A 25266-nucleotide genomic window follows, 5' to 3' on the forward strand; every position below is an offset into this window, starting at 1 on the left:
CTCATGCTACTCGAGTAACTAAATCATTCGTTTGCAAGTTGGTATCTCAAATACCAACATTTCACTCCTCCAAAATGTCGACATTCATCCACAAAGAGTCAAACGCCTGTACCAAGTTCCGCGAAAGTTTCAAAAGCCTCCAGCAACTTTTCCAGCGAAACCTCTAACATCATTCTCAACTTCCGGCGCTACAATCAAACGTTCCCTACCCCCGGCGCCGTCGTCCTCCAGTAGCTGTTACACAATTTAACCGGATTAACCGTCGCGTCGCTTGTGCAAGGCGATGTAAACAGATTTAACTCGTCACGCGACACCTTGTTCCATCGCGTCGCGTCGTATTTGCCCGGGCGTATCGCGATCGGTTAAGTTTATTTTCGCTAATTAATCTGGAGATTAATCCGCGTTTACCAGTGTGCGGCGGACAATCCAATTTAAATCGCTCCGCCGGCGGGGGTGGGGCCAGAAGGAGGCGGGCTGGGGGGCAACGGTGCACGCGGGGCAACGCTTCGTAAATTGCATACAACGGCGCCGGAATGGAAATTACGTTGACGAGATTTCTCGTCCCGCGGAGGAGGATGATGCTGCCGCCTTTTACGTACGGTGAATTTCATCCCGTGATTTCGCCCCGTAAACGGGAACGAACGTTGTTCCTGTGTAACGAAATCAAGCCTTCGCCTTCGCGGGGCTGTTCCTCAAAAAGACTCGTTCCCAGTCTCGTTAAGATCGCTTTAAATTTAGATAAACAGCGGCCGACGGTGACGTGTCCAAAAATTCGTCGTCAAAGACCTGGCGAGCTCGACGTCGAATCCTGCTTTGAATTTCGATGGTAAGGGAACGGGACGTTACGGTGTACAGGGTGTAAGATCAGATTCTATAGGTTGAGTAGAATGGTGGAAGGTTGTTAAAACAGTATTGTTTCTATTGCAATGAGGTTAGAAAAATAAGGAGGTTACACAATCGCGCTCCGAAATTCGGGAACGTTTTTTCTTGAGGAATCGATCGACGAAACGCAGACGATCAGCGTTCGACTTTCTCTTCCCTATGATTATCTTACAAAAGGAATGATGGTAGATGCGAGTGAATCCGTGCGAAGGAATTAGTCGGAAGATAGTATTTCTGAGTGAATCTTCGTGGAAAAATAACGCAAATCTTCTTATAGATGTGAATGTTTATGAAGAAATATTTCGAGAGGAATCAGTTTCTCATAGAAGTAAATCTATGAAATACAGTTCAGAAATGGAATTTTCTCGTAGAAAGCTTCGCGACATAAAGCTATCCGGATATTTGGAAAAGTAGAAATTGCAAGTTGTAAACAGACGCATCGAGTTCGATGGGACGCAAGCTCCGGAAATCTCGAAACGCAGGTATCTCGGAAGCAAAGCTTAATGCAATCAAAGGTTACTGTACTCGCTAGCTTTTCATCGATTGTGCCACTTCGGAAACACTCTATAGAGGGGCGCGTCGGTGTTCCCTAACATATCCGAGCGTCGAAGGCGAAACAATGATCTTTTATTCGGGAGGATCGGCCGCGAGCGGAATCGCGGGAATCGATAATCCCGGCGCGCCGTGTACAGCCGTTTCCCACGGAAATTATTTTAAATAGCCGCGGCGGAATCGATCCGGCCCCCGGCGGCCGACAAGCGTTTCTGAATCGTCGTTGTTATCCGCGCGATTACGAATCGTCGCATTAATCAAGCGCACAAATAGTTTTGTCGGCGCTATTCATTTACAATGCTCTAGTAATATCCTCCAATAAATTTCCGCGGAAAATCACGGGAGGAGTGGGGGACAGGGTTTCGCGTGCCGCCACTGCGCCGCGTTCCGGGAGATTAAACGATACCGCCGATTCAATAATTAATATCGCTAATTGAGAGGCGACGCCGCACCGCGAGCGCCGTTCGATCGGACAATGAGTGAACTAACAATACTCGAGAGCGGTCGCAGAAACGATATGGAAACATGCGAAAGACACGCTTTCGAATCGAACAAAGAGATTCGAGTATTTGTTCGATGGAAATGATCGAATTCCTTCTGAACGTGTGTCTGACTAATGCTTGCTCTTTCTACTTGCTGAAAGTAAACTCCCTGCTATATCGTCTCGTTGCTTCTTTAGGTGTGAGAATATATTTTCCTTAATCCCATTTTATTATCCATTAGGTGAACCAATTAGAATAGTAAAATAATCCTTAGATACTTTGCTTAATCTGCTTAAAGGACCGGGAAGAAGAATCTTTGAGAGTTCGGGAAAGATATGGAACACTTCTTTTTCTGTTTCCTAGCATACAGAAACGAATATTTGGATATCCTTTTACTTTTAATTGGTACAGTTCCTATTTCTGATTTCTTCCTTTATAATTACTGGAAATTCAGCGATAGCAAAACTGAAGTACAAATCAATTGAAATCTTAATGGACGCTTATGGTTGCTACAAAGAAATTTGTAATCCATCTAAGTGATCGGCAGTTCTGTCGAACATCTACTCGATAATCCTCCTACCTCCGTTCAATACACAGTAAAACGAAATTCAATTACACTCTCACTAAAACAGAAACATACAAATTCCCCGATATAATCGGCGATTTCACGTGAGATATATCTTCGTGTCCAACGGCAACCGATCTGCCAGGCGACGCGCGGCCGCGCGCAAGAAATAATCGGTCCGCGCCGCTCTGAAAGGCGGACAAAGAAAACGCGGGTCGCGGCGCGACTCGCGTCGAGTAAAACGGGAACAAAGGGTACGGCCGGCGCGCGTAGAAAACGCGGAAGATACGGCCATTCGACGCGCTGAAGATAAAAGGACAGAGGCGAGCGGGCGAGCGTCCCCGTCGGTTTTTCGCTCGATGCGATTTTCGTAAACGTTCCCGGCGAAAAGTCGCCGGTGAAAAGGGAAAAGGGAAAAAACGCGGGCCGGAACGCGGCGGGCACAAAAGATTAAGTGGAGAGTTAATTACCGGCCGTGTATGGCGGCCGGCTCGAGGAACGCGCGCGTAATCGCGCGGCGGCCTCGGGACCGGCGAGATAAAGGGAAAGGAATTAAGGGAAACACGGCGCTGGGCCCATTCTCATGTACGCCGTAGAGGAAACGCTTTTGTTTCACCTTAATTGCGTGACTACTCGCGTTACGCGTTCCCCGCGTCTTATCTCCGACTTCTGCGCCATCTGCTCTTCCTCCTCTCGCTATCCGCGCGCCTTCCCGCCGGTTAAAAAATTGCGTCCCCTTCCACGGGACCCGGCGATTCGTTTCGGTTGACACACTGTCCTGCAGTTTCTTCTCCGAATAAATGACATTTCAGGTAGACGCTGCCGGCGGAGACAGGAGCGTTCGGAATCATTTCATTATTTTCGGGAGCTTCAATCTTTGGCCTTTGTTACCTCGCGACTGCGAAGATGAAAGAGCAATATCAGACTGGGAAATTGCCGTGTCCCCTGACCGTTCAGGGTAGAATGGTTCTGCTTTGAGCTGTCTCGATAGAAATTGCAAGGCAGGGGGTTAATTACCTGACAATTCCTTTCTTGGAGGAAGTAATGCTGGGTATACTTGTTTCAATGGCAATTACTCCTGCTAGCTGGGGAATTTACAGGCTGTAACGAACTGTTTCGGTCGTAATTTCTAACGATGGGATATCTGGTTCGCAAGTTCTACTGCTGTCTTGGAAATCTAATGTCTAACGAACTGTTGCTGTCGTAATACGTATTTTGTAGTTGTTTCGGAGTTGCTGTGAAATTTAGGGATTGAGAGTTTGTTGTATATCTCTGCACCCAGTGTTTTAATAAACAGTTAGAGTGATCAGATATTTGTTGAAGCGAGAGCAAGTGGAAAAGCAAACAGTCGATCGAATCTGGGAAGGAAATTGTCTGGTGGAATGGAAAAGTGATCAGGTTTAAAGGCGTGTAAAATTTGACACGTTCGGTTAGGTTCCACGCGTCATAGCGACGGGAACGAAGTGACGAGAGCGGCGTCGGAATTAAGAGGAGGGAACCCGTCCGTCGCTTTTCATACGTAGACGAACGAACCCGAGGGCCAGGTGGAGCGACCAGCTGTAAAAGAAGATAGGAAGAGAGAAGGGAGGCAGCTTTGTTAAGCGAAAATTGAATGGGTAGTCGCAGCCCGGTCCTCTCCAGCCGTTTTGTGTAACCAGCCAGGCCGAGAGGGCTGCTCCTTTAAGCGGCGGCGATCCCACTTACGAAGATCGGTTCGATAGCGTACGTACGGGCTTAGTTTGTGTAAAAACTCGTGATTGGATCTACTTGATACGGAAATTTCGGGGAGATCACATTGAGTCCCTTGTTGGTAATATTTTCTTCCTGGGGAACGTCACGTTCGACGATCAATGGATTAGGTTTAGTCTGATGAAGGTAATTTGAGATACTGATTGTAGGGTCGTTGTCAATTAGAATTGTTAAAATGGTAGGAGGTTGGAAGGTTGAAAAATTGAGACTTTGATTCTGTGGAAATTTGAGATTTTGGAAGTTGGAGACTTTGGAACTTTGGAACTTTGGAACTTTACGAATTTAGAGTTTTGGGAGTTTAGAACTTTGGAGCTTTGGGACTTTGGAACTTTGAAACTTTGGAGCTTTGGAGCTTTGGAACTTTGGGAGTTTAGAACTTTGGAACTTTGGGACCTTGAAACTTTGGGAGTTTAGAACTTTGGAGCTTTGGGACTTTGGAACTTTGGAACTTTGGAACGTTTAAACTTTGGACCCTTTCAACTTTGAAAGTTTGAAGTTTCGTCACTTTTCAGCTCTGCCGCTTTGGAACTTCAGAAATATCAAAGTTTGCAAAGCAATTTATTAAACTCACACAACAAGGGAAACATTAAATTCTCGTATAACGATTACCCTAATCAAATTCGGTTCCCTTCGATACGTCAATCTAAAAACGAATTTTTAAACCCGACCAGAAAATTGTGTCGCTCCAGTACAACCCGACAGGTTGTCACGTTGAAAAACCTTTCTCTAAAACGCTGACGCGAACCATACGCGCTTCAGTTTCGTACAAAATTTAATTCAACGTAACACACACATATCCTACTAAATAGCAAAAAAAAAAGAAAGATACATACACACTTAACTCGTCCATTATTCGGACGATACCAGCGTCAACGCGTGTAACAAAGAAACCAGCGAGATAAGTGACAGAAATAATTACCCGAGTACCAATAATAATTCTTTCGAAAATATTTTCCGTCAGCGGTTCGCGGAAAGCGTGCAATGAAATTGGATTCCTCGTGTCGGGCGCGCTCGATGCTTTGGTTCGTTAATTCCCTCTTTTTTCCTCTCGTCCCCTCCCTCTCCCTCACCTTTCCCTGGCTCACTTCGCGATCCGGATTAATATTAATGTCACGATGCGCGCAGATGCGTCCGGGATAAGTTGCAAAAAAGTCAGCGTACGTGCGCTGAATTAATAAATCATTATTCTATACAAACGTTTCAGCGGGTTCCGTTGATACAGATAAACACGAGACTGTTTGCCTGATTTCGACGCACGCATCCGCGTTAATTCGCTCAATAGACGCCGAGCAAATATTTAGCGATGTGTGCTCAAACGAGGGAAAAACGGGGCTCTCGAACGTCGGGGATAATATTCGCGCGATTAAATATACCCGCGGCGTCAAAAGAATCGGAACGAAATCCCGGTTGCCGCCCGGGAAAAAACCGGGAACGATTTCTCGCGAAACGTCAGTTACGGAATTAACACTGGAGCTATCGAGCATTCACTCTGATTAATGCATAATCTTGAAAATTGTAACGTCGGATCTTTCGGTTTCTTCGTATATTCTTTATAGCATTCAACCGAAACTATTCATCTCCAAAATCATTTGGGATATATTCTAATCTTTACACATCAAGGATTGCGAAATAGAAAATTGGAATCCATTTTCGGCCTTCTTCGACTCAAATCGAGATTAATTTTTTATTCGTTTCAACCCTTTGCGGACGAAGATTCTCCAGAGTATACGAAACCTTTTGTAAATTCTGCCAAATCACGCATCGAATGCCTAAATAATGTAGAATAAGGAAATTATTGCGTAGTTGAATCATTTGTTTGTTACTTAATATTACAAACATAAACGTTAGATCTCGACAAAGTGTCGACATTCGTCCACAAAGGGTTAAAACACGGATGAAGAGTTAACGAGCGTCGTCGAATCGCTCGGACGAAAAATGCTTCGATCCGAACGCGTACTCGTACTCCCTCGAAATTTACCTTTCTCATTAGCGTGTTTCGCCCGTGAAACATTTAGTTTCTTTATTCGCCGCGGGCTGGAACAACGTGTTCGCGCAGGTAAGACCCTCGGTTATTATTTATCAGGCGCGCGAAGTAATCGGTGCGATTTAAAGCCCCGCTGCGCCGCTTGCGGCCGTGTGTTGGTACGCTGGAACACGGCGAAGAAATTAATTGTAACGCGAGATGTTTTCTCGCGGGATTCTGCCGCGCGTTACTTTGTCCCGCGTGTAACCGAGCTGACCGTAAATTGGATCGGCGTCCCGTTTCATCTCGATGGGTTTCTTCTTATTATCTGTGACGAAAGATACCGTTGCCCCGCGGGAAAATGTTTATCGTTGCTGGGGTAAACGTTTGATACGAACGGAATCGGTTAGTCGATATTCGAATTCGTTTAGAATGTCGCTAATTGGACATTTATACGATAAGAGCATGCGTAAGAGACATTCGACTTGAAATTACGTCTATTTGACCTTGACTTTGAAAGAACCTTCGACAAAACAAACGAATTTCTATTAAATCTACTCTTTTCTTTGTCACATTCGATTAAAATCATTTAATTCGTCTTTCCGTCTAGTGTCAGAGATTTGAATCCCAAGGTCACTTGAAGGTCAACCATCGTACACCATTCAATCTTCCATTTCATTTACGTGAATTTCAAGAGACCGATAATCAATTATCGACACTATCCGATTAAAACAGAAATGGAGCATTATGAATTTAAGAATTTCCCAGGGAAATAGGTTGGGAAAGATCCTCTTTACCAAAACACCCGTCCGACCCATCTATTTCAAGCATCATTTATCCCAGAATATTGCTTCGCTCCGTCGACAGCTGAATTCCAATAGAAAACTCGGCCAGCTATTTAGTTCCTATAGGGTGGCCGGCGTTTCTCGATAGGAATCGAAAAGAATTACGATCCGGGGAACCGGGATCCACTTAAGGCGATTGCGTATGTAAATACAATACGATCGTCTGGCGAGGGGGGAAGCGGAGAGCGAGAGAAAGGGAGTAAGAGAGGAGGGGACACGTCGAAGTGTGTCGTGAATCATAAATTGGAGAAACCGTTCGCGAAGTGTTTCCCCTCCATTATTCGCCGACTTTTCTCGTCGTTAAGCCGCGCGGCCCGGCTCATTTTTAATGCATTAAAGTACGCCGAGGAACAAGCCGAACGGGAGACACGAATTCTACAAGAATCTATCAGGAAACGATAGAACGAGGCGCTGCGCGGCGCGAGAGGGAAAGAGGCGGATCTCCGCCGCGTCGGCCTGGAGCTGGATCGATGCTGAAGTACGATCATAATAAAACTGGAATATTTAGCGAGGGAATTTATTCCGAGAGGGTGGCGAAATGATACCGTTACAACCATTCCTCGTCCGCCACGCTGTTCCGCGTTTAATACAACGGCCATTGGGCCGGTTAATAAGAAAACTTTGTCATTTACTCGCGGCCGACGCTGCGTAGACGGACGTTAATGCGGACCGTATACATTCGTAACTAGTTCGCCGCTCGCGGAATCGTGGATTTGCTAACTAATTCGTGGGAATAGAATTGAGAGGTTGTTCGCTGTACCTGGAGTTTGTTTTTGTTAGGTTTTACGGTTCAGTTTGTTATTGGGACTTTTCTCTGCCGGACATAGTAGTCGCGGAATTTAACGATCGCGAGATTTGATGTAATAATCGTTAATGGAGTGAGAGGAATGTTAACGCTTAACGAACCGGAAGCACTTTAGGTTTATGAAGTCACTTAGTGGAATATTTAACGTGTTAATTGTATATATTAGAATAACAGTGATGAGAATAAGAAAAGGATTTTTGCTTGTAAGTAAAAGTGCCATGCATTAGGCGGCATTAAGGGTTGATAATTAGAAGAATACATTCTTAAAATTAAATTTAGTTCATTTGTATAGTCTAAGTGAACCTTAATGAACTTACAGCTGCGGGAATTGCATTTTCATATTTCTATATGCGACGCGTGTCAACTGCAAGTAATACATTTTTTAATAATTCGCGCGGTTCACGTTAAAGAGATATAGCTTCTCAAAGAACGAGTTAAACAATGAATAAACCAGCTACCGTTGACAGATTTAAATCAGCGAACGATGGAGATAATACGAGCAAATAATGAACGCCGATCCTTTAATCGGTCGCCGTTCATTTTTAATGCGTCAGGACGGCGTCGTCGGGTATCGGGGAAAATCGGAAAGGCAGAAAGGGGGAGATCGGAAGGTAATCGATTCGTGACGCGGAGAAGAATACCGAGATCGGCGATATTATCGCGAATTCAATTATGTCCGGGAGATATACCGGCGAGCGTAATCATCGCGGATATCGCGGCTGGCAATCTTGCCCCGAATCGCAATTACCCTTCCGCGTTGCTCGGAATAACGCTAGCGCCGCCGTAATTTAATCCCGTTTGCGAGTCGGGGTCTACTTCACCTTTTGATACCAATAATTTTCCATTGGGCACGCTATTTTATTTTCAAATGAATTTATCTTGGAGAGAACAGTTGTTCGATAGGGAGCAATACAAAGAAGATTGCTCGCTAATTAGATGTATCACAAATGGAAAAATATTATTTGGAAGGGCAAACACTGGAACTAGATCAGTCAAAATTAGCTATTCTTTGATTGTTTGTTTTCTAATTATTGAAAAGCTACGAATACTTTGAGAAATCACTAGAGAAGCTAATTAAGTAATAAGCTGAAATTTAGAACGATTCAAATTTTAATATAGTTTGTAGATTTTATAAAGAAATTTTCAAGTCAGGTAGTTCTACTATTAATATGACTCTGGAAGTGCTTCTGAATAAAATTATTATTAAAATCAGAATTCCTGTATTGTGTACATATGATTTTTATTTCTTAGGTAATGAATTCCGCGATGCTTTGAGAGAGTAAACAGTGCAAATGCTGATGGGTATAAATCTCATTTAATCAAACGATTCAAAGTTTTATTAAGTCACTCGATGCAATTCACCCGGCCTTTAAAGTGACAACTCGTTTAATACACTGCTGTAGCAACCACGACGATGCATTTTATGTATAGATTATACCTTCCACTGGTGTAAGCATTACGACACAGTAAAGCGTGCAACGAAAGCAGTTAAATGAGCAAATAAAACGAAGAATATCATTTTACGATTACACTCTCGGTTTTATACACTCGCCACGCACGTTCGCGGTATCTACACCCTGACGCGCGAAGACTAAACCACAAATAAATACCCATACGTTCCCTCCATTCTCTTTATCATCCCATAAAACATTCCTCCCCGAACAAAACAAACTCCCATCTCCATAAATGACGCTTTAAAACACTCATACACGTAAATGCCCATTAAAAACCTCATACGACACAATTCCATCTTCTTCCATCCCGTATCTTCCAATATAAATTCCCTTCAAAAGTGATCTTCATCATGTTCCCTTCATCACCAAATTCCCTTCAAAAATGATCTTTATCATCTTCTCTTCATCATCAAATTCCCTTCAAAAGTGATCTTCATCGTCTTCCCTTCATCATCAAATTCCCTTCAGAAGTGATCATCATCTTCCCTTCATCATCAATTCCCTTCAAAAATGATCTTCATCGTCTTCCCTTCATCATCAAATTCCCTTCAGAAGTGATCTTCATCGTCTTCCCTTCATCATCAAATGCTCTTCAAAAATAATCTTCATCATCTTCGCTTCATCATCAATTCCCTTCAAAAATGATCTTCATCGTCTTCCCTTCATCATCAAATTCCCTTCAAAAGTGATCTTCATCGTCTTCCCTTCATTATCAAATTCCCTTCAAAAGTGATCTTCATCATCTTCAAATAACTCTTACCACAGTCTCTTTCCTTTCCATCCTGTTCAAAGAGATCGAACTCCCATCTTCAATAATTACACTCCACTAACATCATTTACACAAGCAACAACTAAAAATCCTTCTTAGCCCGGTTCCTCGCCTTTCATTCCACCCCTACCGAAGGAGCCAGTCAACCATCACCGAAAGCTACTCTCCGCGAAAGCCCTTTGCATAAGAGATCCACTGAAAAGCTTTTTTATCGCGATGCCGAATCGATCGTGATTTAGATAGCGATTCGATACGCCCGAGAACCCTCCGATTCTCGTTGCCCGAAGGAAGCCGGGGGACCCGGGACCATACAGAAAATTTGTGCATCCCCGGGGAACAACTGTCCCGCGGTCCTCGAAGCGTGGGGAATCCACGTCGCCGTTAATCTCCGCCGATTCAACTGACTGGATCCGGCAGCACGGCGTTCCCGTAGGAAGCAGTTTTACGCACGATGCATCCCCGTTTACGCGACAGCGGAAAGGCCACGCACAGAAGTTGGGTCCGTTTTAACCCTTTGCACTCGAGAGGTGACTCTCAGTCACCACTTGATTTCATGTAGTGAAACTATGAAATTTGGTATTCAATATTCAACTGTACGTAATGCATCGGTGTGTGAAGTATTAGGATGAAAAGGTTTGTTTCTCAATTCACTTGCAATTTTTCTTCGAGTTAATTTAAAAAAATATTCTCTGTGTCTAGTTAGAAAATTTTTTTCTCTTTCCCCAAGTTGAGAAAGAAATCATTTTGCAAGGCCTTAACCACTCGCGCCGGCAACGAATCCGAAGACTCAGCAGAATCATATTGCTCGATTAATCAGTTTTTGAGTTTTCGTCTTTCCCTTTCTCTTTTCGCTGAGGAACATTCGAGTCGCTCAGAAGCAACTCGGTTCAGTCGATTGTTTGGTATTTTCTGATTTCAGTAAGTTTAATTAAATAAATAATATTCGTTCGTTCTAAGATAGAAAGTCATTCTTTTCGTAGCTTCTAAATATATTGTGTAATCATTTCTAAAGTCAAAACTTGAATTTTCTCAATTTTTCTGTTCCGCACTTAACCTCGTTGGTTTCTGAGCGACTCATTTATCGTCTAACCTGTTTATCTATGTTTTATAACTAGTTATTTCACTGATTAGTTTATTCTACCTGAATGCCAAGTTTAGCACAACGCACGGTACAAAGTCCCGTTACGTTTAGTGTTAAGGAACGATACACCGCGCGCAGTCGATGAGCCAGTTTTTACGAGGATTTCACGAGCCCGCATCGGTTCCTGGCTCGCGAGCTTCGCCTGAATAGTGCAGAGCTGTCAGTCTTACGGGGGCGTGTCGTAAAAATAAATAAGGGAACTTTTACAGTACCGTGGTTGCGGAACAGTCGCGCGAATTACCATGGGAGCTGCCGTCTCGCTGCCGGAATAACAACCGGTACCACGTGAACCGTGTTTAACGGGGTACTGTACTGAGTTTCATTTTGAAACGAATAGTGTTGCGGTAGTGCTTCCGACTATTTTGGGACTAGGAAGTTTCGTTTTAGAAAAATCGGATTTTCAGAGGTAAGCATTTTGGTATTGATTGGATGATTAATTCATAGGATGCGAACGAATTATCTTGGAATTGATTGCATCGAGAGGAGGGTGATTTTTTGAAAATCTTTATTCCAGTAATATGTATCTATAAAATAGAATTAGCAATTTTTATTTTGGGAAAGTTGGATTTCTAGGGGTAATAATTTTGGGATTGATTGGATGTTTAATTCATAGGATGCGAACGAATTATTTTGGAATTGATTGCTTTGAGAGGTGGGTAATTTTTTCAAAAATCTTTATCCGGTAATATATACCTCTATAAAATAGGATTAGCAACTTTTAATTTGGCAAAGTTGAATTTCTAGAGATAATAATTTTGGGACTGATTGGATCGAAAGGTAGACAATTTTTTCAAAACTGTTCATTCGCGTCACGTACCTATAAAATTTAAATTGAAAATCGGTTATTTCGAAAACAAATATTCCCTTAACCAGTCGGGTGTTTTCAGGCGAGTATACTCGTCATAACACGAAACCTTGTAATATCTTCATGACAAGTGTACTCGTGAGAAACGGCTGACTGGTTAAGCAAGGTCTAAAAACCACTGGCAGAGAGGTAAATAATAAAGAGTATCGAACAACGGGTCTCTAACGGTGTATTGTTCGCTGCCGAAGCATAGGAAACATTTACTCTGTCATCTGCCCGGGGCGTGTTACCACGGTAAAATTATTACTAGCCGGAACCGTTTAATCGGACGCAGTTCATTCGGGCATACCGCCACTTAGAATCTGTCCGTGAGCGTTCCACGACCTGGAAAAAAATTATTGGACCTCTCCTGGAACCTCTGCAGTTGCATATGCACGCCGTATTTTTAGTTCATTCCTTATTCGTGTGAAATACATTCAAAATCTACGAAATTTACGTGAAAATCAGTAATTTTCCAAATTATCTACGCACGCACTTGCATTTATTTTCTCGAAGTTAAAGTTCTAGTGTTCAATGAATCGAACAAATCACGATATTTTAATCAATCTAAAGATACAAAAATCAGTCACTTAATTCTAACCTTTTGTTCTTACTAAAACTAACCAAAGAATTTCATTAAATTTAAGGAAACACATCGTTCTACATACATGAATTTTCATTTTAATTTTTTTGTTTGCTCTTACTAAAACTAACCAATGAATTTCATTAAATTTAAGGAGCCACCTAATCGTTCTACATACATGAATTTTCTCCGGATTACCGTCGAAATTGCTGATCGTAAATGTCCACGATAGCTAATAATACTTAAACACACAGTTACTAATAGGATCACGAAGATCGTAACCGAATTGCAGCATACGATGGCCGATCGTTAAGGAGCGAATGATTTCGAGAGGAATTAAGGAGAGGCGTGCCGCATCGGCCAGCCTAATCGGTAGCTATTTCCCTCGGCAGTGCACGTGTATCTGATGCACCGAAATAGTGATTTGCGGGCATCAGTCAAACAGCGCCACATGTTACCGTCAGAGGTCGTGCGTCATATCGTTGTCGCCGGGTGGTGTTACGTGCTCCCTAGATTTTCGAGGGCAAGTACGAGTCGATCGACACCGCGACACTTCGACCGAAATTACGGCACGTTCACAGGCGTCCGGAGATTCAACGATCCTGAACTTTAACCTTTGTACAAACAAAATTCATCGAGACTTCGTAGGCAACAGTAGGTCCATTCAAATTGCCCGTGAATTTTTCTAGGTCTAAATATTGAATTTGAGAAATTACGGTACGTTCACAGGCATCGAAGATTCAACGATCCTGAACTTTAACCTTTGTACAAACAAAATTCATCGAGACTTCGTAGGCAACAGTAGGTCCATTCAAATTGCTCGTGAATTTTTCTAGGTCTAAATATTGAATCTGAGAATCTTGTTCGATCATTCGTAGCAGACACGTTGCTCTTAGTGAATATAATAAGTTTGCAGCAGATTTTATAATTAATTATCAAGGACTGGTACGGTAGTTCTAGTGTTAACAAACAGTCGATAACAAACTGAGCAGCCGATTACCTTCAACTTGACGAGTTCCGAGCCCCGTTACATCCGAAAAGATTCAGGTCTCGAAGAAAAGACGAGCCGTGCTCGTCAAGGAACAATTTCGCCGCGTGAAATCGACGGAGTGCATTCCGACGCGTTCCTAGTAATACCAAGGAATTCCGTGGGGTTGACGGTGAATCCACGCCACGCTAATATCGCGCGATTTCACTCGAAATCTTTCTCGCCTTCGTTCCCGCTGATCTAACTAAAATTCTTCAAACGAACATTTCATCTCTCCCTCTACATCCTTCTTATTATTTTAAGATTATTTTAAATATAGAACGATACTTCTTTTCAAGAGAATATACAATATCAACCCTTTGAACTCTGTAGGCTCCAATATTGCACCAGTTCCAATATTAAATATTTCAATGAATTTCAAGAAAACTACCTTAAGATTATTAGATATCCCAGATATACAAAGTGTGTACTGAGAAGGAAATTAAAAGTCTAAGAAATATTATAACATTGTGAATGTTCAGTACGACTACCATCAAAATTGGTAGGAGTTGCTGACACGTTATGAAACCATCTCGAGTGCTAAAGGTTAACCCTTCGCTAGAAATTCAACATTTCCTAATAACATACCAACGATATTTTCTGAAACGAACTTGACGAGAAACATCTATTTATTTCAATATTCCACATATCGATGCATTACACAAAGTTTAGTAATAAATCCCATACTTCGCAGTATCGCTGTATCAAATCAATTCCCGACCGAGAGGCGCCCAGAGTGCAAACTTAACACATTGAGTAGCCAAAAAAATATTCAAAACATTATACACTTTCGTAAAATAGTACATTTTAATAGCATATTCGTTATACACAATTTAACGGAAATCCAAAGTCTCAGAATTCTGATAGACTCAGAATCCCTTGTTTCCATGGGGCCGACACTCAAGCGACAGACTCACAATCTCGCGTTTTCACAGGCCGGCGCTCAATGTGTTAAAAGAAAATCAGCCTGTACAGGAGTTCAAGTAACTCCTCCTCCCAGCGATAGTCTATTTACCGTGATTCCCATTCCCGGTTCGGTGTCGCTGATAAATCTTTGCAAAAACATGCGCGGGACGAGAGGGGCGGAAGGATTCCGCCGCAGAAATATTTGAGTAGCTCGATAACGGCGCCGGGGATTTACGCGTGACCCGTCACCCGGGATCCCGAGGCAGCTGGAGGTCGAGTAACATCGCTCCCCGCGATCCCGGGATCATCTTGTCGATCTACAACGCCGGTGTGCAACGCGGAGAGACTTGTGTTCCTCGCGAGACATTCGATCGCGAGGATGAGCGGCGAGGGGACGGGATTGCGAGCGAAGCGCAGCTTAACCCCTTGCCCTGTGACGTCGCGTCGTGAAAATGAAAACGATGAAAATTTCAAAATAAATTTGACAGACTGCCATTTATTTTTCTTAAATATAAATTAACTCCTTGCGACGAACCTCGACGCTTTAGAAAGATGAAACGTTCAAAGATGAAAATGTTTTAATCGCTTAAACAGCAAGAGAGCAGCGCGAAGTTTCCTTTTTCCTATTGATCAAGCAATCGATAGATAATTTCGCTTAGATTTTCGAATAAGACACAAAACCAAGAATACTAAATTTCAAATAAGAGATTCCAAATAAAAGATTATTTTAAATATAGAAAGATACTTCTTTTCAAGAGACTATACAATATTAACCCTTTGAACTAGGCTCCAATATTGCACCAGTTCTAATATTAAATATTTCAATGAATTTTAAACCACCACCAAAACCATCGAAGGTTTGGTACATTTCGAAGAACCTTCGTCGTCTGAAGTAAATGTAACGAATCAAGTACCAACTCCGTTTTTTTCTAAGTTTTCGACGTTAAAGTAGCTTCGTCGAGCACAGTTGCGGGAGAAATCACAAGGTAATCGACTTTCTCAGAGACTCCTAAAATCTGCTGCGCGAGGTAATAGCGCAGAAGTGGCTTCCAATAATTCAAAGAGCCCGTCCTAAATTTCCGCGGCGTTCTCCGCGTCGCGGCGGCCGCCAGATTTGAATCTACCTGCGGCAAGCGTCGCCCCGGGCGGGGTTTGTAAAATTTTTATCTTCCACAAATCTCTCCCCATTTCGCGGCGATTGTGCTGTAAAACTCGGCTGTTCGTGGGATCGTGAAACTCGATCAAAGCGCGATGTATTATTCAGGCGGCTTCAATAAAACAAATTCTCTTTCTCCCCCGCCGCGGAGGGCGAGGAGTGGAGTAAGGATATTCATCCGCGTAAGGACTCGTTCGCCGTCGTCCCGAGATCTTAATGGAATATGTCAGTGGTTCCCGAGGTATGGATCGCCAAAAATTTCGGAATACAATCTGCATATTCATTGAGAGTGGTTTCCGATCGAAAACAATAGCATTTAACGTTTTCTAGTGGAAAGGGATATCTACGATCGAAAGCTGCAAATTTATCATTTATTTCCTTAGATGATAAGAGATTCATATTTCCTTCGTTTCTGGTGTTTGAGACTTCGATGCATAATTCGATTTTAGAAATAATTACTAAACGTTTGAAAAGTATATTTTCCGAGGGTCAATTATATCACGCTTCATAAGGAAGTAGATTGCGCAATGATTTTGGACAGGTCAAATTTGGAATATAGTTTGCATATTTATTGAGAGCAGTTTCCAATCGAAAGCTGCAAATTAATCATTTATCTCCTTAGATGATTCATATTTCCTTCATTTCTCGTGTTTGAGACTTCGATGCATACTTCAATACTTCCAGACAGAATAATTAACAATTCGAAGAAGTGTATTTTGCGAGGATTAATTATACCTTCACAGATGTCCAGGAATCACTGGTAGAAATTATGGCGGACGCCGCGTGGCGATAAGATGGCCGACGCGATTACCATTCGAAACTTATTCACCGCATTCCGCGGATCCTATTACGAGCCAAGGTAAATACAATCGGCCGGTCGCCGCGTCCGTTCTACGGAACGAACCGGATGTTATAAGCTACGTGCGTCGAATGCGCGCCGATCAAACGTCGGATATCGAGGTTTTTTTGGGACGCGATACACATCTGGCAAAGGGTTAGGGTGAATTACGCCGATGGAAACTAGTTTTTTCGACGGCGGGAACCGGTCAGTCGTTCCAATGACTGAGACGGTATTCACGAATCATAGTCTACTGAGGCTCGAAAAATCCCTGTGACATTCGCATGCCAGAAGAAAATAAAATTGCACTTTTGGAGAACCTTGATTGCTAGATCCCTTTCCAAATATGTTTACCGGTCATTATTGTACATATTCTAATAAACTGTTAAATTAACAGATTCAACATTGTTTCTAGAGATCTGTATAGATAACACATTCGAATTACTTGTAATTGATTAGTGTCCATAATACTGTTGTGATTAACTCTAACTTTATTCTCGTAAGATTCAACGTAAAACATTTTCTATTCCCAAAAGAACCTAATAAACCAGAAGATCAGTATCTAATAAAACAAATAACAAAGTATACTACTAGACAATCCAAAAAATCTCTTTTCCCTATCACCAGTTCACATAAACGCATACGACCAACGAAATGAAAAGAAACGTTCCTTTCCGCAGAAAATTTGTAGCATCCATCCCTCTCGCGAGAAAATTAATCCCTGAAACACGCCGCTTCCCGAGCGAGCCGTGTTCAGTTGCATCGGCGGATTTACCTTTTGAACTTCCATCGAGCCGCCCTGTAACTCAGCAATTAAGCTGATGCTCGATCCAATTCACGCGCGGCGGGCTCGCGAGAAGTTCCCCGCGAGCGGTGTCCATCCAATTCATTGAAATTCATTAGAAGCGACGCGATACGGCCGAACGTTTCGGCCATTCTTCGTTTTCCGCGCGATAAACGCGCGGCGAAATAAAAACAGCCACGCGGCTGTATAGCTGTCCGTGGAGGTCGGCCGGGGCGGACGTGTAAAGTGGCGCTGAACTATCGCGCGGCGAGGGTTTACGCGACGTCCCGTGACGTTACGATACTATTCCCGATATGTTTGTCCGCGCCGCGGACGGTAATTAATCACATCTGTCCGCTGATCTGAAATTGGATCGCTGGCTTGAGCGCGGTTTACTTTGAAAGCCGATCGCCGGGGAGAATCATTCGCCTCTTTTATCGCCACTGGAAACATCACTGTCGCACTGTTCTCATTAACCCCTTGCCCCGTACAATGACGAGTGAGACTCGCGATGAAGGTTTCTAGACTAATTTAACGCTAGGTTTACGGAACGCGTCAATCTGACGCAGATTGAATTTTATAAACATTTGGTAAATGTTTCAATCGGTTTTCGTTGACCATGGAAGAGAAGTGATAGGAACTTATGGGACGTAAGAATTCTTTGTGTTGCTTTTCGAAGTTTCCTTTGGGTGATTTTATTGGGATATTTTAATAAGATTTAATAGAAGTCAATTGTTGTGAAGGTTTTTAATTAACTGGTGTCTCTATGGGAAGGTATTGAGGTGACGGTAGTAATCGAATGAATAGGTGTTTCGGCGAATGAAAACACCGCTGCGTTTAAAGGCTAACCAATAGAGGATTGAATTGAATTATAGAAGCCCCTGCTCATTGGATATGCATTTACATGAATGTTAACATTCAGTATGGTTTAGGTTAGTGATACCGCTATCGTAAATACGATGCTGTATTCGGGTATTACATTTGTGCAGCATGTTTGATATTCACCTCGGTATGATGATTGATAATGTTAACGGTACTGCGTGAATACTTGACGCTTAACTTTGATTAAACATTTGATTTCTCGAATTAGTAAATTTTCCACATATTTTTCAGTACTCTAATCTATTGTGTGTTTCTTTTTAAATTGTTTAATAGGAAGAAACAAACGTAGAACGATGCAAAAGGGAAATCTTTGACCAGCCATTCAGAAAGCCCTCCGCGACGAGTGCGTCAATCGTTGCGAAAGACTTCGCGGATCAAATGAATGAAAAAGAAGGACAACAATGGGAACGACGGCAAATGGTCGGCCGCAAGCTACGAGCCGAGTGATTCGAAAAATTCATCAGACCCCGGCTACCGACCGAACAACATCGGTCGAGCATCCTTTCGATGGAACAGTTACGGTATGTCCAGCGTGGAACAGTTCGACAAATACGTGGCCACTGACAGTCAAAAATGTTTGATCCGGCCTTCGATGATCAACTGCCAAGACTTTTCGGTGAAAAGGAGTCACCGATTATTCAAAATACAGGCAAGTAACTCGAATTTTTCCAGGTAAGTCTCTTTGAAAATTAGCGAATATTTCAGAAAGTACTTTTGAAAATGAGAAAGTATCTCGAAGAATATCTTTGAATATTATCAAGTATCCTAAAATAATAATTTCAAAAATTGAAAATTCAGAAATTTGTAATACAAGTAAGAAAGATGAATTGCTTCAGTAAATATCATTTGAATCTCGACTGAACGCTGCAAGAAATCATTTCTAAAAATCAGCGAAAATTTCTAATGACCACAAATTAAAAGACATCTCAAAGAATATTCTTAAAAAGTCGAAAATATCTCGAAGAATATCTTTGAATATTATCAAGTATCCTAAAATAATAATTTCAAAAATTGAAAATTCAAAAATTTGTAATACAAGTAAGAAAAACGAATTGTTCTAGTAAACATCAATCGAATCTCGGCTAAACACTGCGAGAAACCAAGTGTTTGCCGAAACTCGCAAGAATCGCGCGATTCGAGGCACGCGGCGAATTCGAATCTCATCGATCGCTGCTCGGCGATGAAATTTCCCTGGCGCGGCGAAAAAGCGCGAAGGTTAATCGCTGTAATGCGGATTTAACGCGTTGCCCGGGCACGCGCGCGTTAAACGGAGCCGCGGCCGGAAGCGGGGATTGCCGGGTCGCGTGAAATTTTCATAGGCGTGTCGGACGGACCGTTCCCTCGTAATGGAACGTAATTTTCGTTCTTTTCTCCGTTGGCTTCGGCCAGCGTCCATTTTTTCGGCGGTACGACGTCGTTTTCGTCGCCCTTGCTGCAGCACAATTTCACACTTTCAGCGTGTGGTAATTTTATTTAAAGAGATCCTCCGCGGAACGCGCTGGAAAGAGATTTAACGGAGTACTTTGGCTTTGTCAGTTAGAATTCTGATAAAGTTGGTGTTTGAGTATTAGAGTTCGAGTATTATAATTAGAGTACCAAAGCTAGAGTATCATAAATATCATCAGTCATTGCCCCTTTCATTAGATAAGACGAATTAACGCATCAAATCTTATTCCACCGTCTACGTTTAACATTATTCTAAATTGCCTTCTTTTCAATTACCAATCACATAATTAATTTCCATCGATAAGAGTTAACCACAATGTTACTTCCTTCAGTAATTTTACGATTCAATATTAACCCCTTGCAGACGAGAACTTCCCAAACCTTCGAAAGCTCAGTCCATCAAAGATTGAATGACACATCGAAATCTTAAATCCCAGAAAAAAGATCTCGTACCTATCTCTCATTCGAATTATTAAGTTATTTATTTCAAGCTTTCGATGTTGTCATTACGTTATATTGTATCATTACCCACCATAAAGGGTCAAGCATCAATTTCATCGGTTTATGCAAAATTTATAACCTCTCGCGCAAAACTGAGCAAAACCCAAGTCTACAAATCCAATGAATCAGTAGCGGTACGTGTAACGAAGGGACAACATTCGCAACGCGGCTCCGATTAATCAAGCAATTTCTCGAAGGTGATCGGCGAGTCGGAGCAGTATCCCGGACAGCGGGTAAATATTTGAAAAATCGAGCAGCCGTGTTCCAGGGGCGGTAACTGCGTTCGGAAGTTCGTGCTCGGTAGCTCGATAAACCGACGCGGCTGCTGGCTGTTTCGGTCTCTCCGGCGAGTTCGCGTTGTCTTTCATCGCGACGTAACTCGCCCATCAGAAACTTGCCCGTATCGCATTAAATTTGTAACACTGGGTAGCGCAGCAGTGTCTTCGAGCCGGCTGCAGCCCGTTATCTAGCGACACAGCGACTGCCGGTGTAGCGAGACGTCCGATTTCGACTCGGGGGTCGGGTATAAGCCATAATAAGCCGTAGCCTTCGAGAGATCACGATTGCCCTGTCATGTACGGATTACGAGTGTCTTTGGCTCTCGAACGTCTGGAGTCTGGCTTGAAAATTCCTCTCCGGTGAGCAGAGGAAAATGGGAATACGAGGATTATTATGCGTTCGGTAGGAACGAGGAATATTGTGTATTAGAAATTTCATTTCGACGACGTTGCATTCGATGCTAGTGGAATTTAACTGTTCTGTTGTTTCCATATTTTATTAAATACATATATTTATTCCTAGTTCTCGATTACAAGAACTCTTTCATTATCTATAATATAGTAACACTATAATATCTTTATTGTTTTACTGTTCTCGCTGCTTCTACTGCTTGCTAATGTATTACTTTTCCTGGGTTCACTAGTGTCTTTACTACTACTTCGTTTACTACTTTATATTCGTTTGCTATTGGATCAATCCTCCACACTATATACATTCTCCCTCGAATAAATTAGATTACTTCGATAGATCACTAATAAACGAATACAATTGTAAGTTATCCATTTCGCATCTACTCATAATTCAACCAATTATTCGATACATCTATCTACGTCCGCAACAATCCACCGAGTAAAGCGGAAAGATACATCGAGCTAATTATCTCGAGCAAACATTCATTCGCAACGATTCAAACGGTCCAATTCCCTTATCAAATTGAATCGGAGGGGGCGAGGGTGGATCCGGCGGAGGAAACTGTCCTCTAAAAAAAAGTCAAAGTTATTGTCAGCGTTGGAGGAGACCCGTAGAAAGCAGGGTCGCGACGGAGGACGAGAGAGACCTGGATCTTAAAATCTTAACGAGGTAGTCGAGGGAAGCGACGCTTTAATGGCGGCGCGGCGCCTTGGAACGCGGAGACCTGCGTTTAATCGCATTAATTCCGCGGACGTTAAAGAGCGATGGGCCACGGGAATCTTATTACTCGGATCACCGTGGCCGGCAACCTGTTAAAAATGACATTCGAGTCACGTGGCGGGTAAATTGCTCGCCGGGTCGTGGACGTCCCGCGCGAACGACTTCGCTGATTTTAATTCGATTTCACCGGCGCTGCGTGCAGACGACTTCGAGCGCACGCGCGCGACGATCCAGGACGATCCGACTCGGGCCTGGCTAACACACGGTTTTATATTTCTATTGAAACTTTTGTTTCTCGTTGTGTGTGTGCAGGAAATATTAAATTAATGAAAATTTCCTCTGGAAAATCTGTTTTTGATATCCGCGAACGCCAAGTGTTGAGGAAAGAATCGGTTTCGGTAGGCAGCCATCGGTAACGTTCATCTCGAAAGTTAATTATATCGAATCATGGCATAACAATCAAGTTTCATTAATTTTGTGTTTGTAGTACATTTTTTAGCACGTTTATCTAAAGTGCGGCCCGCTGTGATGTTACGCGTCGTCAAAGTGATCTGTGAAACCATTTGAGTTGGTCAGGCCTGATCTAACTTATAGAACGCACACGAGCAATTTTCTGCAATGGAAAATGCAGCGGCGATTTTTTGGAAAGAATAGACAGGATAAGTTCTCTTAGCCTTACACTGGGAGCGATTGAAAATTTTTCTGTGCCGATTGTGTTCGTAAATGTCGATTTGTGTTGGTAAATGCTCGCCGTGTTAGTATTTAATATTTAATGGAACGTTGTATTGTCCACAAATGACATCTCTTCGCTTCTCCCACGAACTAAAGAGACAAGGAAGTTCGAAGGAGAAGTAAAAAAATATCGTCTCTGAACAGTAGCAGGTCAACGGTGAAAGTTCCGAGCGTCTACAGACACGTTTCCGCAGTAGATCGTTGGTGGGAGATTTACCGGTAGCACTAAGAAGTTTTTGTCTACTTCATTTCGCGTCTGGGAGGGTGCATTTCTATAATTCGGAAGAAATTTTGATCGATGTTTGAAGATTTTCCTAAGAGGATTTCATACTTTGCGAAGGGGGACGTAATGATTGTGAGAAGTTTGGAATGTAAAATTTCTGTAATTCAGAAGAATTTTGAGTAATGGGAGACTTTGCTGAAAATTTAAAATGTAAAGTTGTACAATCTTAGATATTTGAATACATACACGAGAACTTGTTCTCGGTGGTTAGAAATGTTAATTAAAAATAGAGAAGTGTTCGCAGCCTCGAATTTTTGCTAAAACGAAACGCATCGGTTCTCATTAGAACGATCTTGATATTCGACGACGTTGACGCATGCTGGTAGGTTATTTTCATAACTGGTTTACATTGATTCCCGAGCATTAATTACGCGCCGGTGCGTCAGATAACGATGCTTAATTACCGGATTGATTACAAAACGTTGAACAAATTGGAACACACCGGTCAAATGTTTAAACGGCGGATACATCGATGTGGGATGTACCGGCAGGTGTATGGAATTTATTTCGACATTCGCTTCCGCCATCGGCATTGTATTATTAACACACGGAGGATCGCGTTATACGATAAACCTCAAGTTTAATCGACAAATGCTAAGGTGTATTATCGGGCCGGGCAAACTCTCGACGGTTTACATGTACATTTCCCTGCGCGCGAATCGAATGATGAATATTTACGAAACAACAGCTTCGGGGAAGGTAATTAACGATGGAATGGCAACAAGGTGAACGAGTATCGGAGCTGACTCCATTTTCGTGATTTATTATAATTACTTTCTGCAACGGTGCTCTCGATTGCAACAAATTATCGAATGCCTTGCGTTATGTTTGTTGATGTGGAAACACGTGCAGGCTCTGTTTCCAAATTAATAATTAAAAAGGAGACTAATGAAAAATTCATTTCTTCTGCTGGTGACTTTGGGAAGTTAAAGGTAAAACGAAGATATTGTCGTAATTGTTGAAGATGTTTAAGATGTATCATTAAGGTAATACTCTTTAAGATAATATTTGAGGTAATATTGAGTATTGAATATAGTTAGGATACATTAGTTCAGAACTTGAACTCCGTTCCTGAAATTGGAACGAGAATGTCTGAATAGACACTGGCCTATTCTACTGGCTGTAAATGTTACTTAAGCACACTGCTAGGGTATAAGCTTCTTATCTTCATTGGTCTACACATATATGCTGTCTAATGCTACTTAAATAATTCACAATCGAAACTGGTCGATCGTCTGACTAGTTATCGTCTAATACTACTGTCCACTCTCGAACGTGAATACATACTGGAAGCTTCTCGATCTCTTGTTTTACAGTTTCAATCGCAATTACATCTACTACAATCATTTTATTCTTAACAGTTCAGTACAGAAATATTCTGCTATTTTCTAATTCCATTAGTTATTGAGTCGTTAGACGCTAATGCTGTTAAGTTCAGAAAACAGAAATTGTGGAAATTCATGTTTTGACTTCTGAAATGATTCTACGACATATTCGGAAGCTATGGAAAGTGCTTCGATAACTAAAAATAATATTACTTATGCCATGAAAATTCACTGAAATCAGAAAATATCGAAAAATAGTTAACAGCATTCTGAACGACTTAATTACTAATTTTCTAACAGTAACATTTCAGTATATTCAATATGAATATTTATTCAATACCAATAACTTCCATGAGATGATTTCGATGAACTTTTTCACGTTAACTTCGAGTTCCTCGGAGATCGCGAGTGACACGTATTTCCCGGCAAGATCTGATTCGATTCGAACCGGAAACACGACACGCATATGCACGTCGGAGTTTACCTCCGCCCGGCTCGTACTTAGGGTCTCGATTATCTCGCGCAGAATCGTGATTCGATTGCGGGAGAACGTTCGCCGCGTAACACCTGTAGCGGAATGCTAATGAATTTCGAGTAGAACATCCATTAACTTATGGTAGAATGTTTGCGTAGGTGTCGCGGAATTTCAACTAACTCGCGGGCGAGAGCCCTAACCCGTAATGGAACCCTCTTGCGATGGGTCGCGGGTTAATTCTGCCTGCGTTTAATTAATTAACATCGTTTGCTCGGCACACACTTTTCGATTGCATCGCGGTCCAAAAGTTTCCAATCCGGTCGTGAGCATTCAATATTACATATTCATTTTGCTGTCTGGAACAATTGTTTATTTATTTATCTATTTACTTAGGTACTTATTCTTTCATTCAAATGAATAGTAAATTCTTTGAGTCATTTGTTATATCGTATTGCAACTATCACACATTGTATATTCAGTTTGATCTCTAAAAAAATTGTATTAACCCTTTGAACTCGAGAGGTGACCCTCACCACTTGATTTGACACAGTAAAACTATAGAATGTGATATTTAATGTTAACACTAGGTTTACGGAACGCGTGAAATTGACGCACATTGGATTTTAAAAATATTATTTCGTAAATGTTTACGCCGATTTTGATTGATGCGATCACACTGACGTGTACCCCAATTACTATCAAATCTCCAGTTTCCACAATCTAAATAAACGAGCATCAATTCTTTTAGGAATAATAGAATGAAGTGTACAATAAATGCCGTAAACCTAGTGTTAAACTTTGTATAATGCCTCGATACGTGAATTGGAATAAAACAGCCTTGTTCCTCAATGTACTGATGATTTCGAA

At 42.1% G+C, this 25266-nt stretch overlaps 1 long non-coding RNA gene across 1 annotated transcript in view; it reads left to right on the forward strand.

The window, feature by feature from the left end:
* Positions 1–18866, forward strand: part of LOC143174191 (uncharacterized) — a 57180-nt gene extending 38314 nt beyond the window's left edge. Inside the window, exon 3 of the long non-coding RNA XR_012997942.1 lies at positions 18501–18866. This is a non-coding gene — a long non-coding RNA (uncharacterized LOC143174191). The remainder of the gene's footprint in view (positions 1–18500) is intronic.
* The last annotated feature ends 6400 nt before the right edge of the window (positions 18867–25266 follow it).

Source organism: Nomia melanderi, chromosome 2 (genome assembly GCF_051020985.1).
Source record: "Nomia melanderi isolate GNS246 chromosome 2, iyNomMela1, whole genome shotgun sequence".
NCBI lineage: Eukaryota > Metazoa > Arthropoda > Insecta > Hymenoptera > Halictidae > Nomia > Nomia melanderi.